Genomic DNA, 6000 nt, shown 5'->3' with positions numbered 1-6000 from the left:
GGGAGGCGTAATTTTTGGTGCGTTTACATTCAAACATTCTTTCAGGGAGCTTTTAGAAGCAGCTCATTAAACTACAAACCCCATAATGCATATAAAAGAACCATAAAGTTTCTGTGTTTGAAGCCTTTGTGGCTTGGAGGAGGGCAAAGAGCCAAGTACTTTTTATTTTCTGGATTTTCCCCTCCTTAAGACACCATCCCCCCACATTCCCCCTAAACACATAAGGTGATTTTTCTTCCTCTTGGAAGGCTCACTTTACAGGTTTCAAACTGAGCCTTCGGTTATAAGGCGAAAAGGTATCGCAATTAGAGAACTGTGACTACCACAAACTTCATTACTATAAATTGCATGGGCTGTGTGGGACCGAGACACTGTTGAAATAATTCTCACCTACTGTGGATTTAGTAGAAAGAAAAAATGATAATCAGCACGATTACATCCAGCAGCCATTCTTACCCTTTGAGAACCTGGGGGTTAGTTCCCAACCAGCGAACGTTGCCCACTCAGCCACCCGCCTCCCGTATATATTATTTGGGGCCGACCTACTCTCCTATTTGCATACGAAGCTGGATCCCTGGCTTCAGGGCGTCCAATTAGCCCGGCGCCAGCACGGCCGTAGCTCCGCCCGCGCAGGGCTGTGTACAGCCGAGCCTGTGATCTCCCAGCCGCCCGGGCCGAGCGCGGTACCCGGCGAGCGGCGCGCGCCGCAGTTCATTCCAGCTTCGAGCCGGGGAAGACGCCGCGGCGCGCGCCACTCACCCGCGCGGCCGCCTCCAGGAGCAACATTCCCCTCTCGCCCTCCCGGCGGCCCCACCATCCCAGGTTCCGGGACGGCCCCGAGGGGTGGTGGGGGCCGGCGGGGAGAAGGGGCTCCTCGGGGAGCAGCGGGGAATTCCCCCTTCCACCGAACGTTCCCGATTGTTCACCGTCCCCACGTCAGCAGCAGGGGGTAATCCCCGACTCCAGCTGCTCCTGACGTCACCGCGCGGAGCCACCGCCCCCCGCCCGCCCCCGCCTCCGGGGCCTCCTCGAAGCCCCGCCCCAAGGCGTAGCCACGCCCTCTCTCCTCCCCCCAGCCGCCCGACGTAGAGGGCGGAGCTTCTTTGGCTGGGGCGTAAGCGGTTGCTTGGGCCAGAAGGTTCTCTGGTGGAGGCGCTCCTGCTGCCCCGCCCAGTAGGTTCGTTCGCACCGCTTCTTCCACACCCTTTCTCCCTCCTCCTCCTCGCCCCGCCTTTCCCCTCCCTTCTCAACCCCTCTAGTTCTTTCCCCGCCTCGCCACCTTCCACGATCTCGCGAGATTTGGCTCAGAACATTGCGGATCGGGTCGGCGCCATTTTGGGACTGAGACTGGTTGTGGGGGAGGGAAAAGCGGCAAAAGGGGATTATTCAAAGTACCGAAAACCTCCTCCCGGGATCGAGCGCAGTGGCACCCCCAGGCCAGGGGCACCTCTGGTGTGGCAGAAGGTAACAGCGGCCTCTGTGCTCCGCGCCGGAGTCCGAGGGAGGCGGGGGGCGCCCGTGTCGGCGTTGGGGTTTGAGGGGTCGGGAGCGGCGTTGGCGGCGCGAGGTGTGAGCCTGCCCGCGGACCGGGGTGGGGGGTCGGAGAGCAGGGAGACAGAGGGAAGGACGGCGCGGCGAGGCCGCTGTGGTGTTGCCTCGGCCCGGCCGAGCGGAGGCGGCGGTTGTGGGGAGGGGGTGCGTGGTTTCGCCTGGGCGGCCGGGGGGAGGTGTTTGGCGGCGGCTGGGAGCGGGGCCGCCGCTCTCCGGCTCTCTCTTCCTTCCTCCGGCCCCTCGCACACACCCGCCTCCTTTTGCACCGCGGCCTCTCGGAGGCTGAGGGAGGCGAGGCCGAGTTGTGGCCTTCGCTGGTTTCGTGAGCGGCGCGCCCGCTCTCCCCGCCTCTCGCCGGTCCGCGGCGCTGGCTGTGCGCGGAGTCGAGTGCTCCCTGGTCCCCGTGAGTCCTGTGGGGTCTGAGGGGACCTGTTCTGTTTGCGGAGAGAGCCCCTCTGGACGTGCTTTACGAGAAGGGCCGGCACCTTCCACCCCCTCAGTGTCGGGAGAAACCTGTTTTCTTAATTCAGGCAAATGGGAACCGACACCTTTATCCCACTGCTGCCCTCCGGAGCCGGGCAAGTCTCACCCTCCGGCGAGTTTAAGGAATGTTCTGGCCCCACTTCTCTTCCACCTACCTTTCCACCCTTCGTGGGGAGAATGTGCTGCTGCTTTTACACGTTCTAATTTGGAGAGAGCGTCATTTATTAATGCTTGTTGGCACCACAGCTGCCCATTCTTTCTCCTTTGGTACATTAAGTAGAAAATAGCCATCTCTTAAAAGATTGTGTGCCAGTTTCATAGTTTTAATATTTATTCCAAAGGTATGGGAAGGTTTGCTTATATAACCCACCTGTGTTGTATCTGCACCCCCTTCCCAGTTGAAATCAGTGTTTGCCCTCCACAGCATCATCTCCCACCTTTTTTTCTCTATCTACTCTGAAGTCCTTTTGAAACAGTAGACTTTTTGGGGTGCTTGTTTGGGCATAGCCTTTTTCCAGACCCTCGTAGGATTGTATAGAAGTGAATTTTTCTCCAGAGGTTGACTCTTTAAGATGGGGATTAATTTTTAGCTCAAAATTAAAACTCACTGTGTAATTTAAGTTTTTTTTTTTTAATAACTTTTACAGGTGATTGAATTACTCAGATATGAAGATCATCTTCTAGGTTTTGTGTAAAAAGGCCCCGGATATTTCAAGTGGCCATTTTGGAATTACAATGTTTTTGGATAATTTTGCCCCAGAAGTTTATTAAAATTGGCAAGAATCATCTCTGAAGTGAATTGATAGTAGTGAACAGTTCTACAAGTTACTTACAAAGAGACCCAGGCATTTCTTCAGTATTTTGGTTCAAACGGATTATATAACTCAAAGTATTTCAGCTGGTATTTTTTGCCTTCCCCCCAACCCCCTCCCCGTTGTTGGTGTTCTTCAGCCAAAACTGTAAGATATGTTTGATTTGTGTACTGAGTAGTTTCAGCAGTTTCAAATTACTGTTTAAATATTGCTGAAGTTTCATGGCAGTTTATTTTGACCTTTATTGAAAGTTTTAGGAATTTTTGACCTCATCCCTTTTCATGTCACAATGGGACAGCTTTTCTAAATGAAGACACTGAAAGAATACAGAGTTTTTTTCCTTTAATCTTTTATTTACGTGGAAATTTAAGATGTTGCAGTTTCCCAGCAGCATGGTAGTATTGAGATAGCTATGTCTCTATATGCTGATGTTTAGGAATGCTCTTCAGATGTGAAATTTTCTTTTTGTTTTTGCTTTTTGCCTCATAAATTGGATATTTCATCTGGAGTGGATAAGTGCAACAGTGAAAGTACATGGAATAATAAAGAAGACTTTATAATCTCAAATCCAAGGAACTTGGCTAATTCTGGAGATAGCCATATGAAAACTTTAAAACAGAAGTATGGGTAGCTGACTTGAAGTAACTCTATGTCAAATAGTCGTAGGTTAAGTATCTTCAAAGAACTTGGATATTATTTCAGAGGATACAAAATAAAAAAACAAACTGGAAAACATAAAGGTTACGGAGAAAAACCCAACACCTTCCTGTGCAGTCCTCTTGGAATTTGTAAGTACTATATGGTGAGCAAATCAAATGTTCATTTGCAAACTGTAATGAGAGTCAAGTTTATCCTGTGGTATAGCTTTTCAGTTTCTTGCAATAATATTCCTTGGCTTCGGTTTCCTGGACAGTCTGAAAATAGCTATTATGTAAATTGAAATGCAGAAAATGTTAAGATTTAAGAATATTTCAGATCTAAGAGTCCAGATTTTAAGTTTTTGTGCTCCTAAAGTAAAAAACAAAATCTGTGTGGTCAGTGTTCACCTTAGGCATATTGGATTCATAGATTGGTAGAAATGTAGGAGAAAACCCAACAAATGTTTCACGTCTCGATAGCTGGTTTACTTTCTAAATGTGAGTTTAGACTGTGTTCTAAATGCAGTTTAGTGTTCCCATTTCTAGTTAGGTAGTTCTTTAAAACAAGTTATAGGCCTTGATTTTTAATCTGATATTTCATGAAGTAGTTTGTTTTAAGGCATAACTGTTCCTAACATTTTAATCCATGATAGAAATTAAACTTTTCAAACAATTTGTTGAAGTGGCTTTGCATTTTGAATTATTCCTTAAGATCTCAGTTCCAAGAGTCACGTCATTACTAGGAACAGAAACTAAGAGGAACTGAGCAAGATGGATTAAGAATCTTTAACTTAAAAAAATGAGTATACTTTTTTTCTCCTAGGAAGGTTATGCTGGCTTAAGTTTATACAGCTTTTTAAAAAAAGTTGTAAATATTAACTGTTGTGACAGAAATTCTTTTGACAAATGAGAGAATTATGTTTTAATAATATTTTTATTTTTCCAGATTGATGGTGTTTTTAATCACCATTAGTTATTACATTTCGTCTTTCAGTGAATCATAGGCATTCATTAGGAGTGTTTATTTTTAATAAATTTACTAAAATTTTTTAAGCAGTTAATATTAGCAGATCAATGTAGCTAAAATTAGAGTTTATTTCATTTAATTATCTTTCTGAGATAAAAGGTTGTAATTTTTGAACACTTTTCCAAGATGGCCTAATAATGTGTCAGTTGCTCATTTACTTGGAAACAAAACTTTTTTTGCTGTACTGTTGAATCCTCTTATCTCACTTAGAAGAGGTAGTAGAGTCCAAAAGAATGTAGGTATTTAGATATGCGTATGTAGCGTTTATTTTCTGACCTAAATTGAGATTAGAGTTCAATAATTCTTCTCTGTTAAAATAGACTTGGTTGTGTTTTCTCTGTTAGAGCTGTGTGTAGTACTTGCAATTGAATTTATCTCTTGATTTATGTAAAAGTGTAGTGAGAACATTGTACCCCTCTTTCCTTTTGAGAGCCTGTATTTTATCCATTCCTCAATTTAATGGTTTTTCAAGTTATTTTTTGAGCATTTTCTAAGAATATGCCTGTTAAATGTGATTAAGAAGTTGAACTGGAAATGAATGACCTTTATTCATAGAATCACATAACATATATAGTCTGTGATTATTTTATTTTAAATTTCTCCTATTGATGTTGTTACCCAAGCAGTAGTATCAGGATAAAGATTACCCCAGAGATCAGGGATCTTAACAATTAACTTTAATCCTTGAATACTCTAACATTTGTGAACTTTGCTTCCAGCAGTTGTTCAAGGACAAATTTACTTACTTGAACGTTTTGATAAATATTTACAATGTTTAAAGATTTACAGAAGGGAATAAGGATGGGAACCTCTGAAAGTAAAAGTAACAAGCGAGGACAGAACCTAAACCAAGACCAGATTATCTAATTATTTTTGACCTAGTTACCTTTTCTGTGTAATTTTTATTTTTTTATTTTTTGTTTTTTTGAGGAAGATTAGCCCTGAGCTAGCATCTGCCGCCAATCCTCCTCTTTTTTGGTAAGGAAGACTTGCCTGGAGCTAACATCCGTGCCCAACTTCCTCCACTTGACAGCATGGCTTGACAAGTGGTGTGTAGGTCAGCACCCAGGATCTGAAGTGGTGAACCCTGGGCCGCTGAAGTGGAACGTTCAAACTTAACCGCTGTGCCACCGGGCCATCCCCAAGTGTAATTTTTCCGAAAAGTGTTTAGATAAGAATTTAGATCCAGGTAAGGGTAGTGATGTAGGAAAAAAATAATGGTTGTGAGTTAGAAAGGAGATTTTTGCTTTAGGATTTGGAATATCTAGGAAAGGGCCTACGTGACCCTTGTATATTCATCTAACCTCTTTTGGCCTTAGTTTCTTCATAAAACTGATGCAGATAATGTATATGAAGGCTTTTTGTTAATTGTGAAGTGTTGTATAGATGTGAAGTTTTATTCTAATTCCTATATTTTAAGATTCTGCTCAATAGATTTTACATGTCAAACCAGGATTTATCATAGTCTCCAAAATTATTTATTCTCTCT

The 6000-nt window shown here is 44.3% G+C and overlaps 1 protein-coding gene across 4 annotated transcripts in view; it reads left to right on the top strand.

Moving 5' to 3' along the window:
• Nucleotides 1-667: 667 nt before the first annotated feature.
• GPBP1 (GC-rich promoter binding protein 1) overlaps nucleotides 668-6000 on the top strand; it is a 95207-nt gene continuing 89874 nt past the window's right edge. For 2 of the 4 annotated variants that reach the window (XM_014860377.3, XM_014860375.3), the window contains exons 1-2: nucleotides 668-1464; nucleotides 2682-3634. The gene's annotated coding sequence lies outside the window, so the exon portion shown is untranslated. Of the gene's footprint in view, nucleotides 1465-2681; nucleotides 3649-6000 lie in introns of all 4 variants that reach the window. The other 2 variants (XM_070519641.1, XM_044771821.2) reach the window with 1 other exon arrangement.

Source organism: Equus asinus, chromosome 10 (genome assembly GCF_041296235.1).
Source record: "Equus asinus isolate D_3611 breed Donkey chromosome 10, EquAss-T2T_v2, whole genome shotgun sequence".
Classification (NCBI taxonomy): Eukaryota; Metazoa; Chordata; class Mammalia; order Perissodactyla; family Equidae; genus Equus; species Equus asinus.
This window is presented reverse-complemented; position numbering and strand designations above follow the sequence as displayed.